General features: G+C 40.0%; 1 long non-coding RNA gene across 2 annotated transcripts in view; it reads left to right on the top strand.

The window, feature by feature from the left end:
- Positions 1-19,571, top strand: part of LOC146544265 (uncharacterized) — a 29,377-nt gene that overhangs the window by 1,346 nt on the left and 8,460 nt on the right. For both annotated transcript variants that reach the window (XR_014883468.1, XR_014883467.1), the window contains exon 1: positions 1-8,441. This exon is cut by the window's left edge and continues 1,346 nt beyond it. This is a non-coding gene — a long non-coding RNA (uncharacterized LOC146544265). The remainder of the gene's footprint in view (positions 8,442-19,571) is intronic.

Below are 19,571 nucleotides of genomic sequence, written 5' to 3' on the forward strand. Positions count from 1 at the left end.
CCCTCTGAGTCCATAGGTTCATAAGATCAAGTCCCAATTAGTTCACAGAATATCCAGAACATCACATAATAGCAACAATATCGCTGGCCTGTAAGGGACACCTCTACAAGTTCATTCTTCAACTTTTGACAGAATGAAATGGCACTCTTTCCATAAAAGCTTGAAAAGAATCTTTCTCAAAGAAAAAGCAAGAAGTTTCCAGCCAAGAACGAAGGAATGAAGTTTGGTTTTGCCTTGAATTACCAATATTCTTGTGTGTTAGAATGTGTACTGTTGGAGTTGATATCTGAACTGCCCAGAGGTCTGAATATGAATTCTTGGTACCTTTACAATATAGGCAGTTCATTAAACTCTGTGCAGATACAGTTTTACAACACACCAAAACAGAGCTCCTACTACCTGCAGAGCACTATTTCTGATGCTTCAGAGCACACCGGTTGCTGAGCTGTGTGTACCTGTGGAAAATACATAGAGATGAAAGCAAAGCAAGTCTGCAGCAGTTTAAATTTACAACAGGTGTAAATGACAAGTGGAAGCTGCTGACATTCAGGGCCTTTGTGCTTCAGCAAAAATATTTCCATTTGGAAATTACTATTACAGGAAAAAATCCAAATAGCGTATTCCCTATAGAAGTCATAGAGACTGTATTTTCTCTTTTTATTTTTCTTTTTTTTCCATGACTATAATGTTTCCTGATTCCACAGAGTTTCTATAGCTGCTGTTTGTGTAATTCTAAAACAGCTCCTGAATGTTACTTTATCCTTACCCTTTGTGAGGCAGAAACATAGAATTATCCCAGGCCATAGATGGACACAAAGAGATGCAATGATTTGCCCGCGGTTGGCCAGGCTCTTGGGATAGAGCATCCAACACCCATTCAGCTTCCATGCAGTGGAGAGTAACTGGCTGTCTCTGGATCATCCCATAGTTTATTCTTATGACTTTTCCAAATCATGCCATTCTCCATCATTGTATACCCCCTACACCTTGTGTCACACACTCTTTCACAGTAATAATTTGAATATTAAAACAGGTAAAATGTCTTTGTGATATGTTGGCTCCGTTTCCTTAGAAGGATGTGAATATCACAGTTCACACAACTCTGCTTTCCAAATTCCTCTAGGCTTAAAGTATAAGCAAGAAGAAAGGATTCACAGAATTCAGGTCCACACCCAGATTCAAATCTGTACCACGTATTCTGAAAGAAAAAGGGAAGTGAAGAAGGAATCTGTGGTTTCTCTTCAACCTTTATGGAAATTAGTTTGCACTGGCACAGCAGCCACCTGAACTTGGCTGTGTGTCTGTATCTCCAACTGATGTATGTTCACCATTGGAGAATCAACTTATTAACCCCACTAAATGGATGTAAATGGCCCTGAAAAATATTGCTCATGGGCTTTGATCTGAAGGGATAAGGAATGGAGTGGAAGGGGCACTAAGAGGTATGTTGTCAGGAATAAAGCCCTTTCACCATGTTTGCATGCTACCAAGACATGGTAAAAAGAAAACCAACAAAATAAAATGCAAGCCCGTATCCCAGCTCCCTTTTTGCACATACCCCTTTTAATTATGATGATTTTGGGAGACAACTCCCCAGCAACCTGCAGAAGGGAATCGCCTGAGAGAGCTTTCTCACATTCACGTCTGGCTGCCCCTCTGTGCAAGCAGGGCAGCAGGCCGGGAGAGGCTGGAATGCAGCGCGGTGCTGGGGCCCAAAGGGCCGGGGTCGCTGGGAGACCTTCGCATCCCGGCCTCTGCTGCCCGCATAGCATGCATACCCACACACGCCAGCGAGTCATATGCACTCCTTTTATTTTTTTTTCTGTTTGCAGCTGGTCTATTTGATCTCTGTGTGCCTGGACTGTTTGCTGTTGTGAGCGCCTTGCTGTGATCAAAACCTTATTATCTTGGGCGACGTTGTAGCGTTATATATTGGAAAAGGGCAGTGGAGTATAACAGCAAGCAGCTGCGATGCTGGGCAGATAACAAAGGCACTAATAACCTCTCTCCTGTGTACTTGCACTGGTTCAGCTGGATGACTGGGTGTCACTTTGCTTATAATGGGCACGGACTTTTTCCACAGCTACTCCCTCTGCTGCTACTGAACTTAAGCAGTAGTATTTCTGTGTAAAGTGGAAATCAGAGAGGACTGCATCCATCTGTGTGGCTCCTGTATGCCTTCAGTGGCTTAGATGCTATTGCTCATGCTTCCAGCTTGTGACTGTGCTGCTCACATACAAACACTACTCTGAGTTTGGGCACCAAAAAGAAAATCAAGTCACAAACATTTGACTTTCTATGAATTATATTCAATGTCTTAGAAGTTTTTATTTTTCCTCAGCTTCCATGCTTGATTCATTTGCTTTATTAATTTTGGGAAGTGAGATTACTGTTTCTGCATTGCCATTTCTGAGGAGTGGGGTGATGGTGTGGTGACAGCAACCGCATGGGAGACCCAGCTCTGTTTTTAGCTGACTGATCTGCCATGGTCACGGCAGGCCAATTCCTTGTCCAGCTGGTCTCTGCCACTGACTGACATAGTAATAGATCTCAGGTGAAGAAACATCTGAGCAATCCATGACACCCTCTGCTTCTCACCCTGTTTCTGCAGGCTGCAGCTTTGCTCCATGACTTTCTTTAACCATGCATTCCTCAAAGCCCAAACTCCCAATCTTAGTATCACTATCATGCCATCTTTCCAGCAGTTGTTTTTTTTTTTTCTTTCTCTCTTAGCTTTTACACTGGTAGCAGCTCTTTTTGCCACACTGCCACACACATAGGTTCTTATTGTTCATTACCCTCTCCCTTGTTTCTCTTTCTCTGTTCTACTCCCTTCTCCATCCTCAGGACCAGCTGATGGGATTACAGAAATGAATGTCCTTTGTGGAAGTAGCATTCATGATAAACGATAACTAAATAACACACAAATTTTAACCACAGGGCTGAAGATTGTCTCTTACCTGGTTGATCTTCTCTGCAATTGCCTTTATAATGCCACTGCTTATGTGAATGAGTCAAATATAAATGGTGTGAAAATGAGCTTTGGGGTGTGATGGCATGAGAACCAGTTACGGGAGGAATTTGTAACAGCCTAAGTGGGATTTCTCTCTGATGTTGTGATTAGTGTCAGCTCTTGAAACTGGAGGTGCTGCTTTTCTGTAGGGTAGTAGGATGAATGGAGAACATGGAAGACCTGAGGACTCTTCAGAGATACCATCTTTCTCAGATCAAGAATATCAAAGGGTGAGTTTCAATGTTTCATTAACAGAGAGGGACTGTATGACTGGAGTTTTTATCCTTGAAGAGCAGGACTCAGTGGGATGGGACAATGGAAATGTCCTAGAAAGCCATCAGCCAAACAGATTTTTCTTGAAGGCAGTAATGTGCTGGGGTCTTGTCATAGACTCACAGCCCACTGATTCTAGCTTCTTGAAATTCGTGTCTAAGTTTAATGGGGAAGTCCAAGAACCAAGGTGAAGAAATATGTTCAGAGGGCTCTTGTTATCAGTGTATGTCCTTTGTTGATAACTTAGTTTTCAGCCAGGCTCATTCTCATTCTAAAACTCCTATGCTTATACTTTCATATTCATTGCTGACATTTCTGCATGTGCTATTTTATTCTTCCTTGTCCTGTATCCTTTCTACCTATTGAAACTATAAACATTTTCAAACTAAAAATACACATTTTTTTCCTTCTGTCAGATTATGGCACACATACTCTTGCTGATCCATTACATGGTACTCTGCCAAACAAAACTGGTAAAAGGAAACATAACAGAAAATGAGTTTTGAGAAGCAGGGTAAATGTTTGTTAAGCTTATTTTTATTGTTATTATTGTGGGAAATAGTAGCTTAAGTTAACTTTTTGTGTGAGAATGTTTTAGCTGACTTTGAGTGTAGCATAACTGGCTTACACAAATCTGTTCAACATGTGGCCTCTTTTGTATGAATCATTTTCTACCGGTGGCTGATGTGAAGAAAACTGGCTGTTGTAAGCAAATGACGTGTATTGCTGAATTTTAAAACTTCCCAGCAAAGCAACACTTAAAATCTGTCAGAACATATATGGACATAGCTGTACAATCCATAACCTCTCTGAGCATGTAGGAGAGTAACTTTTCCAGTTGACCTTTATCATCACAACCATGAAACAAATGGATGTCTCTTTTCCTTATTTACTCCTGGATTTTTCATGGTGTTCATCACTGCAAGATCTGAGTTCTCTCTAAGGTGGGTAGCCATATCCTCAAAATACCTCTGTGAGCTTGGTTTTACTGCCCTCCTTTCCATCCCTTTGCTCTGTGTTGCACCAGATCAGATGCCTTCACCTACATCTGGGGTGGCAGAGGGGAAATAGATCACAAAGGTTGTGTAAGATCTGTGTGGTCTGTCTGGGCTGTTGAACTGCTGTGGTGGAGGTTCTGAAAGGCTGGTCTAAGCAAGTGGCTTTCCTGACATGGCACACTGTAGAGAACCCATGACATTAACTTGGCGCTTGAGGACAGTACAGATTGCAGCTGGGCTCCTTTGGTTTGATTGAGCTCCAGACTGTGCTCCCTTATGGGCTGTGTGGAGGCAGGGCTGAAACACAGATGTCCTGAAACCCCTGTAAATACTCTTCCTTCCTAATGACCACCACAGGTCATAACTAAAATTTTGTTTTGCACACTGACAGACCGATGACTCTGAGAACAGTCAAGAGAAAATCATTTAACAGACAGCTTACTGAAATTATCCAGTTAAGCTCTACATAACTCCCAGATAATGCAAGTTTCTAGTTGCCAGGGCAACTAGAAACAACAGTTTTGTTTACTGGGTAAGAGTTTGAAAGACAAACATCAGTATAAGGTATACACAGATAATGGCCCTACAATAAGAAGACCAACCAGCCTTGAGGTTACCCACCAAATTCTGTGTTGCATGAAGACAGTGACAGCAATAATAATAATGTAATATCATGTAATGTAATGTAACTTCTTTCTCCTCAAGGCATTTGAAAAGAAAATTGGCTAAGAAGACAGATATACAGCTAAGAAACATGAAACTTGTAGAATAGGTTACCTGTCAACAAATGTGTCAGTCATCTGTTATTTTTTTTCTTAGATTTTGACAGAATTGCGATACACTCTCTTTATGCTGCTTAATAGCAGGCCTTATAAATCACAATGGGAGCCAGTTCTCATTCTCAGTTTGGATCATACAAGACATGACTAAGTGTTGGTGCACAATCCTTGCCCAGAAAGGTCCATTTAACATCAAGAAACTTGCAGAGATGGCATAGTACATTGCATGAATTTTGACTTAATCATTTAATTCCTCTTTGTCCTTCAAGGCTGAGAGCAACTTCATACTAGTAGATAATTTTAATTTTACCTCTGTCTCCTGTCTGTCTTTTCACTTCATTTCATCTTTCTCACAAGAGCTACAGTAACATCAGCATTACAGAAACTAACAGATACTCATTTAAACAAACAAACAAACAAACAACAAACAAGCAAAAAAAAACCCCACCAACCAACCAAAATAAAAAACCCCACAAGCAAATGAAAGAGAATGACTGCTTATCTTCTTTTGAATGGTTCCTAGTGGGATAGGGCTGCTCTAAGAGCATGTGTCTCACAGAGTCAACTTTTGTTGCTGCAAGTGAAGGAGGGAACAGAACTGGACTCAAAGTCATGCTTGGTGAAGCTGCACCATCACTTTAGCTCTCAGGAATGAATTTATTATTATTATGGTATGAGTTTATGAAGTTTTATGATATGAGCTTATGATTTTTCTTCTATTTTAAAATATACTTGTGCTTGGAAAAAGAGAATGTAAGCTTCTTGTGCATTTAGTGGGAACAGATCTCCAAGCAATTAGCTTAGAAACTTGCCCTGTTTAATATGTTTTTTTTTGTTTTTTTTTTTAAGTATAGAATGAGTTACATGCATACTTCGGTATTAATAATTTTACAGCACTCACCTTTGATTGAGACACTGGAACAGGTTGCCCAGAGAGACTGTGGATGCCTCCTCCCTGAAAGCATTCAAGGCTAGGCTGAATGGGGCTGTGAGCAACCTGGTCTAGAGGGAGATATCCCTGCCTATAGCAGGGGACTGGAACTAGATGATCTTAAAAGTCCCTTCCAACCCAAACCATTCTATGATTCTATGATTCCCTCCATGGAAGAACTGGAAGAAGCTTAGAGCCAAGTCAAGTCTCCTTCCCAAATACATATATCCTGCAAACACTGAGTGTAATACTGGGGTCATCTAAAAACTGCTAGCTGTTACATGCAAGCAGAACAAATCCCACCGTTATCACATTTTGACTTTGTTGTGATCCAGTTGCATGCTGGGTGAAAAATACCGACTGAAATTTAGTCTCAGTCATTTCCATGTAATTGTCTGAGATGCTGGGAGAAAAAATAAAAGAAACAGAGCCTACAGTAAGTCTGATACCTACTAGAGATACTGACATTGTGTTCAGTGCAGACTTATTCAGAATGATTATGTTGATTTAAATCTCCATGTACATTACTATTGGTCTTAATGGGAATGAAGGATGTGCATGTGAGTTGTTGGAATCAGAACAGAAGGATGAGAATGATACATAATGAAAACTCCCTGCCCAGGGAATTCAGACAGTGCTGTGCAGTCACTGCTATGCTATTTGCCACATGCTATATACAGTCACAAAATATTCCACTCAGTCAGAGACACGTCCAGAAAAAGACCTGCGAACCCCAAAGTCTTACAGTCTTATAATAAACACTGAAGCACACCCTCCACCACAAAAGGAACGCAGCAGAGCTCCAGTTGACCCACATGGGACAGGCTGCATGCAATTTATTCAGTATGTAAAGAACCAGGAAAATCAAAAGCCCCATTTCGGGCTTTTGGTGTACATCCACAACCTTCAGCCTTGCTGTGGAATTGTGAAGCGCTCGAAAGCAGGAATAACGTATGCTTCTGACTATATTAATGACACTTCCTAATTCTCAAATGACATATAGAATGATCTAGAGTTTCCAGAATATTCATTTGCTTCCACAGGATAAAAAACAAATTTGTGTAAAAGTATTTGGTTGAAAAGCAATTCTGTCATTTAAAACAGTCCTTTCAAAGTCAATCTAGGATTTTCTCCCCTCTTCTTTCACTTTTTAACTTGCAAATTTATGTTTCACTCCATTGTTGGGCCAGCATACAGGGAAGCTACTCATCACTTGAAGTTCAAATGCAGAAACTCAGAAAAATAAAAAGCACTGGAGCCTATGAGACTGTTTACTGCATTGGAAAACAAAGGAACTTAATGAAGATGAAATACTCCTTACTGCAAAATGTAATTCCTATTGTCTACAATACTGTGTTCAGTGCACACCCATTCAGAATGATTATGTTGATTTAAATCTCCATGTACATTATTATTGGTCCGAATGGGAATGAAGGATGCGCATGTGAGTTGTTGGATAATGTACAACAACTACAATGTACAACAACTTCAATGTATTACAATGTTGTACATTGTAGGCAACAGCAACAATACTTATCATCACTCCAATTATTATTTTTTCTGAGAGAAATTTGTCCAAGATTTCAGTTACAATCAAACCACAAGGAGACAAACAGCAAACACAATAAGTTGCTGGCTGACTTGCTCAGGCAGCTGCTAGTTATCGATAGTTTTTGAAGCTGTAATTTCAAATTACTGCAGTCAGGTCTTTTTCCTTTTGTCTTTTTGGCCAATGCTTCAAAGCAACAGCCTGGGTGAATGATAGCTGTTTATATGGTAGTTTTGAGAAGAGGAAATGCTGTGTCTTCTTCCATCAAAGAAGCGTGGCCACAGAAAGAGGAGAGCTGAAACTGGTCAAAATGCTACACCATGGCATATAGGGACTGGAGCAGCATGTCACAGAAGAGGCACTCTTGGAAGGATGAGATAAGTGAGATAAATCAAGTGGATTTTATTCATGAAGAGAGTCCAGAAAAGACAGGTGTTTGTTGGTGCTGACTATCCTATGTAAAGTAGATAGATGAAACAGTCTCAGAAGCCTTTTTTAGGGAGTGCCAAACTGTGACCCCATGCAAAATCATGTAATCTGAAGACGAAGGTATCAGAAGGAGTGAGAGCCAGGGAGACCTGGGAGCTACCCTGTTTGTTCGTTTGCTTGTTTGTTTGGAAATCCTTTCTCTCCCCTGCCCTCACTGACCCACAACCAAAATGGTTTAATGAGAATGTTATTTGGTGATACTGGCAGGTCTTGCTGTCACTCGTTGAAGAGGTAAGCAGTATCACCTGTAGTGAATGTGTTGCAATTAGCAGATATATTACACCTGCAGTCAGATTTCCTTTCATTCTTTTCATCTAAAATTTTTCCTCTCTTCCTTGTGTTGGCTGAAGAAGGGATTTATCCAGGGCCACTGCAAAGGCAAGGGGACGTAGTGAGAAGAATCAAGCTGGTAAGTGTTTTTCTGTGTTAGGTTTTTACGTAGTTCAAGATATTTCTTGTTTTTTCCCTTTTGCTAAGGAAATTTGCTTAAGCTGCAACAGGAGAATTATGGAAAAAGTAAAGGAAACTACCCCTAGGCTTCCTTCTTTAGCAATTTTGATACAATCATAACTCATCAACTCATCAAATATTGTATGATCCTATTACAGTATTAAACAGTACTATTTAACAGTAGCAAGTTGCCATTATTTTTTTTTTTTACCAAACCTGAAGGATGGCCGGCAAGCTATTCTCATGCTTTGTAGAGCTTTCATATCAGTGTGAACATAGGCTGCAGAGTTAGCCCCCAAATACGTAGGAACTGGATTTGATGATGGTAACGAAGTGTTTTAGAGAATTTTTCCCTTATGGAGCTGTAGTGGTTTGTATGTAGTGCCTTGCCATTAGTACTGTTCCTTTAGAAGGCACTTTGCCCTCTTTTGTCGCAGTGGGAACTGGGAAAAGGCAATGAGAAGTTCCCACAAAAGAGAAAAACTTCTAAAAGTTTTTGTGGTTCGTAGCACGGTCTGAAAGCACAACAGGAAAGAGGAGCCAATCCAGGATAAAGTGGCTAAATAGGAGGTGCATGGAGGCTTGGGAAAGGAATTGCCTCAAATTGACAATTTTGCTTCATGTTCTGATGAGTTGGCCTCTTGTTGTTTTAGCTTTGGCCAAATCCACATGCACTCATGACAAAGCTACACGTGATTATATATTATTTATGCTTCTGTGATGGCTACAGATAAAGGAAAAGTAGTTCCATTAGATATAAAGTGGAACTGAAGCAACGCCTTTGCTCATGGATTAACTCAGTACTGCTGGAGGGTCTGCAATTCCTGAGCAGAGGGCTTGTAAGAAGCAGGCCAGACATGTTTAACTGCAGTTTGGAATCACCAAATACTAGCCAAATATATCTAGCTGTTGTTATACTATAAATATAATTTTTACTATTATTAGTAGCAGCAATAGTTACTACTACTGGTTATTATTAGTCATAATTTTTACTATGGTACCACTTAGGAATTCCCTTAGCAGGCTGGAGTGCCATTGCAATATGCACTGTAATGCTGTTACTATGACAATTTTTCTCTGTTTGCCAGTATGTTTTGGCTAGAGAGCCAGCTGTTGATGAGCTGTGCTGCAAGTTGCTGAGCAATAAATCCCAAACCAAATTCATGACCAGATTTCTGCTCTAAGTCTCAATCTTATGACTTGTTGCGTTGGCTGCTTTGTGACTCCACCTGATTTCAGCAAGTCATGCTGCAATAAACATTTCCCTGTCACTGAAATGAGTGGCTCTGCAGCAAAATTTTTGAAAATCTATCTTGTGTGCTCATTTGTTAGTGAAGGAGATGCTGATGGGGAGATTGGCAAAGCAGCATGTATTTCTGAAAGACTATGAGAGCAAGTGAAGATGAGAGTGATTGCTTTGCAATACAAGACAAAACTTTTAGAAGCATGTTGTGTTAACAGAAAGGCATTTAACTAAACAGGAGGAAACCAACTTTGTGAAATGTCAGTAGTTTCTACAGACTGGAGATTTCTCTGACATCTTCAGACCTGTGAGATCAGCCATTGGTTTTTAGCTTGTTGTTGAACATATGAACATTCTGAACCTTTCCAAGTGGTCATTTAACAATTTTCGTGTGAAACTCTTCATTGTTCAGAACAAATGAATGCCAAAGCAGGGTATTTTTCCCAAATGGTGTTTGCTTTAAAATGCATTTTTATAGTCTCCTGAGTGGAGATAAGTGTCATGCAGTGAGCAAAAGGAGTATATAGGGAGATGCATGGAGGGGAGACCTCAGGGATCTAGCTGCCCCAGGACTGCAGAGGTGATGCAGCCCTGCTGTTACCAGTGCTGCAAGCCATTAGCACCTGAGGGCTGCTGGGTAAGCTACGGTCTGTGAGCTAATGGTACCATGCCATTACCTGCCGAGCTGAAATCTTTATCACAAAAGCACTGTGGTTGTGATTTGCATCTCTCTGTGTAGGTTTGGGAACCTTTCCATCTGACATTATCAGTAATCTTTCTCTGAAATCTTTCCAGTACCTCTGTGTCACCAATATCCCTGCTACACGTGTTATGTTTTCTGATGGTCCACTTAGCACATTCAGAAGTCTTCCATGTTCACACAATTGTTTGGTTATGTCTTTTAGGGTTAAGATCTGATCAGTGTATGTACACCCTCTTCTGAAGCTAAACTGGCTTTCCTTAAGCCTGCTATTCAGCTGTGCCTACTTTCTTGTTCACAAGCACTCAAGCAAATGTCTTCTCAAACACAGCAAACAGGCTAATGCCTCTTGAGTTTTATATTCCTTCCTGTCACCTCCTTTTCTTTCTCTTCAGCTGTAATCACATCTAAATACCAGAGACAAGTCCTTCCGCAGCTTTGAAAAGCAATAGGAATACCTGGCGCTGTCCCATGGGTGACACCTCTGCTGCCTGTTTGTCCAGAAAGACATGACTTCGGAGGCTGTGCCTCACCGAGGGCTGTGCCCAAGTAGCAATGGCATCTGCAGGATCTCTGTGTTCTCTTCCATGCAGTCTTGATCCTTGTGCCTCTGCTGGGCACCCCAGTGGTTTTGTAAGTTTCCTAGCATAGTTTATCAGTGTGTTGTGTTTTTGTTTGTTTGCTTTTTTTTCCAATGGTTTTCCATTTCTCCTATGTCACTTCTCACCTAAAGTCCTAGGTTTTCTTGCCTCCCCCTTCATTCTGATAAATGCAGGAAAGTTGAGCTGCTCTGGTAGATTTCTGACTGTTGAGGGGTTTTTTGTGCTTGATCAGAGTATACTGGACTAAACACTGATAAAGCTGTATTGTGATACAGGTAGGAAAATGTTGCAATTAAAAGATGAGCATTCAGAATCGTCTGTTGGGAATAGGAGCCTTTGTTTCTTTCTTTGGGTTGCTGGGTAATTTCTCAGCTTTTCTCCATCTCTGGCAAATGGCTCTCAGGCTCGCAAGTGTAGTGGCCAATCTCTACAGTGGGGCTGAGATTAAATTATGTCTTCTGGAATCAATGTCTTGTCATACCTTGCCAAGTCCTCCAGTGATACAGATACTACAAAAAGATAATGAGGAAAATGCATTTTGTTTTCTTCTATTACACATGTATAAAGTAGTACCATGTGTGGTATCAGCAAACTCCATTATAAATCAGAAAATCAAAAAATTACACCAAAAAAAAAGTAGTCACAATAGCATTCATGCCTCAGCACTTCAGTGAGCTAATCTGTACTTGTAAAAATAGCTTAACCGATCTTTTCGCTAATAAGTGATTGATGTCATGTGTAGTCAAAATATCTCATGATCATGAGGAGAATCTGTGATGCTTTATTTCTAGGAACTGGTATAATGACTGGGGCTTTCAATTCAGATTCCAGGGAGACATCTTTCTTCCATTGCATTTTTCTCTATTCCTTATGTGCCAACTCTTATAAAACAAGATACTGCTGGATTTAATTCTAAAAATCTAATATTACTGCCTTGTGGTGAACTGAATACTACAGATTCCTGCTTGATAATACTGTCTCATGGGATTCCTGCATGGTAACAGAATCTCCTGGGATTCCTGCCTGGTAACCATATCTCACTGGACTTTGGTAGTATTTATCCCATTGGATAACACCAGCCCCACCAAATAAGCAGTCATAAACCTTACGCTCTCATTATTTTACGTGACATTATTTTTCTAATGTCAGATCCTGCACTGGTTGAATCGCTGTTTTTTCTTCCCCCCCCCCCCCCCCACTCATTTTCACTGTTAGAATTGGATCTCCAGGGAAAAAAAGACTATGAAGGACTACTTTATTTCTTTGACAGGAACAGTATTGAAAGCAGTAGTAATATGCTTATTTCATGGCTGCTTTATCCTCACAGTATTATTCAATTCCTGCAGAACTTTCACTTGTCTTCAACCATATGCAGACTAGGAAGATTTTTGTTCTCCAAGTGAGATACTACAACTGCTCTTTCTCAAGCAATGCTAGCTCTATAGGGTTACAAATCAGAGCACTGATAGTGTAGCTAAAAATCCTGAACACTGTAGACCAAAAAAAAAAAAGGATGATGGGCCCTATGAAGTGTTACCACTGGGTCTGTGTCCTGCAGTCTGGATGTACCATCAGGCATCAGTGCAGATCTTTGGTTGTGGCAGAGCTCTGAGCTGCTGCAGCTCCAGCTTGGGCAGAGAAGGAGACATGCCACAGGGGCTTGAAACATTAGGAGAGGACCCAAAAAATAAACATCAGAGTTGGGGAAAAAAAGAGAAGGAAGAGCAGTTTTCTATTAGCGCACTGTGTCTTCTGCCTTGTGTTAAGACAAACAAATGCACATATGCTGTTTTTCCTCTTCACAGCTGTCTTTCTCTCCAAATATAACCATACAACTCCAGATCTTATGGCTTTTTTGAGCCCAGGAGCTCTTGATTTCAGGTCTTTCTTAAATGCCTGTTTTTCTCTGATTTTTTTTTTTTTTGACCAAGTAATTAAAACTCACATCAATTGGAGGCACAACCTCTGGCTACTTCATGTTATTTTTGAGAGCATCTATAAAGTTTCTGATGCACTTTCTGAAGGTGAAAAATAAAACTGAATACTTGATACTGAGTCTGCCAAGAAATACTCCCTAGAATTTCCAGGGACTTCAGCTGCCTGAGTTATCACCGAAATTAACAGGGAGTTATGAAAGTGAAAGGTATTCAGGAGCATCACTGGCTTTAGCTCTTGGTGGTACTTTGATATCTGCAGTGGTGAATGGCTGTATGTTCCAACCATTTCTATAGGGGTGATTTAAAAAACAAAAACAAACAAACAAAAACAAAACAAACTAGATATGTTCTATTGCCTTTTAGGGTACAGTTTGCTCCTTGGACAATGAGTTGAGAAAACTGTGTTCAAGATGTGTGCAAATATCTGCAGGCAGCCTGGACAACGAAAACAGGAAAATCAAAACACTTCTTACCAGGGGCTTCAGACAGCCTCCTAGGGGGGTGTTCATGACTTTCTTGTGAGTCACCACCCCAAAATACTGGAAGTGCTATTCATTCAGCGGGGCTCACGCTGCAAGCTGGAAACAATCTAGGGAACTCTCGTCTTCAGGTTTTCAGGGCTGGCAGCGTGTGCTCCCTCACTGGGAATGAGGGGAGAGCCAAGAAAGAGCACGACTTGGAAATTGCTCTTGTGTGTGCTGTGGTTGGGGACCAGCACAGCGAAAACTGGAGATGTGGGTCCCCTTTGGAGTTCTCCTGGGAGCGGGCATGATTTTTCTGTGCCTGGGGGATAGTTATGGATAGGCAAAGTCATAAAGACTGGAATACAAAGAAAAGGTGCAGAGGCTGAGGGAGAGGCATGAAAGTTCCTGCCATCAACTGCTCGGCCTTCTGCTTGGAATGGCTGAGAAGCAACTTTTGTGCATATCCCATTTATAGCCCAGAGAACCTGAGGCTCTCCTGCTATAAAAATAGGGGAGAATCCATAAAAGCAGCAGCATCTCATATATAGAACAAATCTTCTCTTACAAGTTAGCAATAAGCTATATGCCGTAATTAGAATTTCGCTGAGTTATTTTTCGTGAGGTGCAGCTAAGACACAGAACATGGACTCCTGATTGAATACCAAGGCAGTAAATCAATTGAGGGTCTTTCTACTGTTCATGAAATGCTCCAGCTGTGCTCCGGAGGATTATAGTGTCAACAGAACTCTTGATTTGAATCACAGCCTTGCCTTCACTCAGGGGCCGTATATTAGTCTTGAAAAGCAGACAGTGTTTCATTGCTCAAAGAAAAAGAGAATTGCTGAGCTGAAAATAAAACGATGATGTAGAGGAGGAACACTGCAACATGGCTAAAGAAGAAGCATAGCAAATTTCAGCAAAATTCTCTGGAAAATCACTTTTTTTTTTTTTTTTCCATCTTACAAGAGTTTAGTGTAAGTTCCTGAAGTTTAATTCTTCTTGATACTTTCAGGCAGTGCTGAGCTGCCTGATTAAGTGCTTAGCTGCTGTAAATCTGCATAGTTTCACTAAAGCCAACAACAATTGGAATGCCAATTGACCTCAGCCAAGATATGGCCTTAATACAGGGTACAGATCAGCAACCATAGGAAGTAAGACATTCTCTTTTTAGACACAGGTAAATTTGCCCAGAGAACCAATGTTTCTACTTTAGAGCATTACAAATAGTGAAAACCAGTCTGTAGTCTGTTGGGCTGAGTTCCTGAAGGTGGTGTGAATGATGTAGTTTTGCCTTAACAAAACACTTGAAATTTCCCTGGAATCTTTTGTCATTTAGCAGGTGTTCTCTTGCAATCATTGTAATAAATCTTAGCAACTCATATGAAACCAGGCAGGAAAAAAAAGCTAAAGACTCTCCTGATGATGACCTTGAAGCTGTTGACAAGGTCACAGCGGCGGTGTCATGCTGCAGTTTGCACGTGTTCTTACTTTTTTATTCCTATAGGAATCAGCTGCTGCCAAAGTACACACGATACAAACTAGAATCTTGATTATCCAAAGCTCAGTCATTGTCTCTCTTTCTTATAATACAGTTCTATCTCTGGTATTTATTGCTTGCATTGAAAAGTATCTCAATTATTCAAAACCTTAGATACTCAGATTCAGTAACTGGACCCATTAAATCAATTTGAAATTAATATAGCTGGTCCAAAACTATTTTCCCTCTCACAATTATAGCAAAGACATACAAAAGCTTGCACAGAATTAATCAGAAAAGAAGAACTTAGCTTTGCATTGAATACTTGTGTTGAAAGGAGGAAGAAATATCACAGAGCCACTGTAACTTTGTGGAGGTTACTGGCCAGTACTTTCTCCTTAGAAAAGTGGCCACTACTCTCTGAAATGTAGAATTAATTGAAAATCCAGCTTTTCCACAAGCACTAAGTTGGAGCATCAGCTCAAGTGCAACAGGGTTGGAGAGTTGAGCCAAGTTCCTGAAATGTAATACCAGTTTCTATTGCATATACTCTTGCAAAGTCATGATTCCTGCTGAGGATGACATTAGCCTATTTCCTGACTTTGCACGTGGTTTATTTTGATTTCCCACTGCCATGCGCAAAGCCTGCCCAGGGCTAGGCAGCCTCTGCTCCCTCTGCCGGCTGTAGGGCTGTGCCCAGGGCTGATGCGTTGGGCTGCAGTCATGGCGTGCTGCTTGGCATCAGGTGCTCCAGCAATCTTCCTGTATCTCATCTCCTTGTTTTCTGGCATGCCATGAACTTGTCTTCTAATGGAGTCTCCAAGTGCAAATATATATGTGTCACCAAAGTAGAACATACAGTTTTACAACTCCTTAATAATTTACTAGTTCTTCACTACAGTCTAAACATATGAAAAAGTATGATTTTTGTTTCAAAATTAAGTCAATCTTGTTCCAGTGTTCAAATGCACTTTATAAATTTTATTCCACACCTGTCCTTTATTAATTCTATTATTTTACAAGAGTTAATTTTGTTTTACAATAATCTTCTTGTTTTACAAATGTGGATTATTTTCTCTTGCTAAAGACATGGTAAGAATATTATAAAGAATGTAGCAGATAAGAATTTTTTAACATTATATTTTTTCTGTTGCATGGAGTGTTTGACCTGTGGCATGAGCTAGAATAATGCCATTGCAAAAACCATAAAGGTTTATATGTGAAACTATGACTGGGGGGGAAGAAAAAGCTTTTTTATTTATCGTTCTTGGTAGAGAAGACAAAATTTGTTAGAGTTCAAAACAAGAATCACTATTAAGTTTTACAGCAATGTAATCTTACCTTTTATTGAGTTATGGAGAAGGAGTCCATTCCAATCCATCAGAAAGATGTATTAAAAGAAACTTAGGTTGGGTTTCTTTCACTTTTCCCAAGAAGTATTTAACCTGTTATTAAACCTGATCAAACTCTATTTCTTTTTCATCTTGCCCTCAAATCTCTCTGCATAGTCACAAACTCCAAAGGCTACAAAATGAAATCTAGGCCCCAAGTTCATACCCTCCAGCAGCTGAAGCCTTAGATTTGCCCACAGATCAGGTTTCAGAAGCATTTGAGTAGTGGGTTTGTTGCAGATCCTTGGAGATGCACAACAAGCAGCCGTGAGTCTTTACGGGGAACTAAGGAGAAAGGAGTTGACTCTGGCCAGAAACTTGCTGTTGGGTTGTTTGAGAAAGACAGAATCATCCTGGCATCTCGACATTAAGAAACAGTATTGATTTTGTTGTTGTGCTTTAAAAAGGAAAAAACTCAGTTCTGAAGAGTCTTAGTTCCTCTCTGGGAAGATCTGAGAGCAGCTCAAATTCCTACATCTATTTCTGAAATGCATTTGCAGGAAAGCTCTGGAGATATGATGCCCTCATCATTCAGAACTAGGGTAATAAATGGTTAATCTGATCCAGTGGGTTTTCTTTCCGTATGCGCTACTGAAAATGGCTAACAGATCCTCTGGGCAGACTGACTGTGGGACACAAATAAACTCAGTTTCTGCTGCCATAGTTTTAGACCCATGTTGCTATGAAAAAATGTCTAAGGATTTATGGATAACTTTCAGTTAGTTGCATAGTCTGAGCAACACATGCCCGTGAGAGTCCGTAGTCTGAGCATTGTAAACCAAATATATACTATCATAAAGTAACTTTGCTGTGCTGGGTAATGCATGTCACCTAACTTCTAGCACCATCATCTCAAAGATTGCCAAAAGTCTTCTTTCAGACTGCATCATTTCTGGCTGCGTAAAGTAACAGAAGTGTGACTTTTACTAGGAGGGATGTGAAATGAGGGTGGAGCCTTGTTCTGCTGTCATGTTTTCTGGGGAGTTCTATTTAACAGGTTATTTGAAAATTTTGGATTCTGGTCCTACTCTATGAGTAAGCCTATTTATTCCCTCCAAAAATGTACCCAAGGAATAGTTTCAGAAGATAAATATAAATTTCGAACAAGTTAGGTTGTTTGGGTTTTTTTCCTTTGGTAGTTAATCCTGCATCAGGCACTTGATTGAGCCATACCTCCCATTCTGTTATTCTACTTTTATATTTTCAGGAAGGTGTTAGCACATGAGGAGCTCTCTGCTCCGGTTCTCTGACCAATGCATGACTGCAGCCAGACAAGGCTTCTGCTCTCTCTTACCACCAATGAGCACTATGGGTGTAGCCCTTTGTTGGAAAGCTGGGTGATTCTCTCATCTCCCTGTTGACTGTTTATTTGAAAAGTCTCTCAATCAATAGCTTCCTTCTTACTTCTTTCATTAACATCGAGATATCTCTGAATTCTACTCATAGGTAAATGACGGTCTTCAAATCAAAATGGTTCAAACTGGAATAGACATGTTGCAGCCCTCAGTATTGTTACTGTAGGAAAGCACAAGACTTTCTTTACTATGTAAAGTGAAGACTCTGAGCTTGTTTTTGTGGTCAGAAAAGGGATGCACCCTGGATTTCAGAAAGTCTTCTGCTATGCAGTGGTGGCATCCTAACTATTGCAGAACTAAAACAGGAAAGAGTTCTCTTTAACTGTCTAAATTTGGAGGTGGCCTGCAAATGCTCACAAAGGAGGACAGTTACCATCAACTGTGCTTTAATTTTAGACCTGCTTTTTCACCTTACCAAATCCTTCAAACCTTCCAAAAGGAAACAGGAGACATTTGAACTTGAGCACCACTGCAAACTTCAAAGGTACTATTTATTATAGCTTTAAAAAAAAAAAAAAAAAAAAAATCAGTTCAATACATTTTCTTCCTATGTATTTTTACTGATGAAATGTTTTGTACAAGAAGGAAGAACAGAAATCTTTGAACTAAAGAAACTGCTACCTTATTCAAGCTATTCAGTTCTGCTGTGCTCTTTAGTTCTCACAGGGGTACATGTTTCCTAGTTTTCCCTAGGGAATTAGCATGGGTATTTGCTCTCTTTCTTCCTTTCTTTTACTAATTTTTGCTGCTGAAATAAACCTTCCCAGCATTAAGGTTATGGCGAGTGCTCTCATCTAAGGAACAGTGCATCGGAAAACCAAGGCATCTTTTACTTAAAAAGAAATAATAATTTTACTCATGTAGGCCCCAATTTGTTCATCACGTGCATTTGTAGAAGACTGTGAAAATCCCTCAGTTGAAAGAGGAAAAAAAAGGTCTGTAGCAAAAGTTAAGGATCCATGTTTATTTTCTTTTTAAATGGCATGACTGGAACACAGGAAAAATAATCTTTCAGTTCCTTGTACAGCTGTGGTGATATGCCTGAAAGATCAGAAGCAACCAAGGGTTGACTGGGGCCATCTTCCATCAGTTTCTTAACCTCTAGAGGATGTAGTAGTTTATATTGGGATTCAACAAATGACACAAAGTGGTGTCCCCACAGAGGGAATAGGGCTGCTATGACTCCTGGTGCCCGCAGCCACATTAGTCCCTGCATCCCGAAGTCAGTAAAATAAAGTGTAGATGTAGACATCAATTCATCTCAGACCACAACACTGACTCAGATCATTGCAACAAAACTTGAAGCTCAAACTCAAACATGAGAGTCTTGTCTGTGGAATCCAAAGGGCTTATATGACCCTCATGTATTCTAACATGGTAGATTTATACTGGAAGGAGTTTATGCTTTTCATCCCACCATATGTTGTGTTTCACTTGTGTGTTTCTTGGCTGGTGCATTTCACCAGTAAAAATACTGCTTTGTGACCAGTAGAAAGTTATTATATTTATTACCAATAAAACTTGGTTACATTTCAAAAGGAGAAGAAGAGCTAGTGGTAAGGTCTATTTTTGCACAGATTATTGATTTGATAAGTAGATCACAGCAACTCTTTTCAAAATCACTTTGATAGAATGGCACACTGGACTCCTTGCAAATGTTTAACTTTTAGGAAACAGTTCTGCATGCAAACTGAGTACACAGTTGTCCCACTTGAAAGTCTCTTTTTACAAGACCTTCAGTACAATACCGATGGGTAAAATTAAAACATTTTAATTCCAGGAATGTAAAAATATAGAGAATATACTTTGCTCTCAGAACTCAGATGTAACTTATTTGTTGTATGTATATTATATTCAGTTTCATGATTGCAAAACTTAGAAATGTTTGGCTGAATTTGTTTTAATATGTTTTCAGAAAGG

Source organism: Meleagris gallopavo, chromosome 5 (genome assembly GCF_905368555.1).
Source record: "Meleagris gallopavo chromosome 5, MGAL_WU_HG_1.1, whole genome shotgun sequence".
Taxonomy (NCBI): domain Eukaryota; kingdom Metazoa; phylum Chordata; class Aves; order Galliformes; family Phasianidae; genus Meleagris; species Meleagris gallopavo.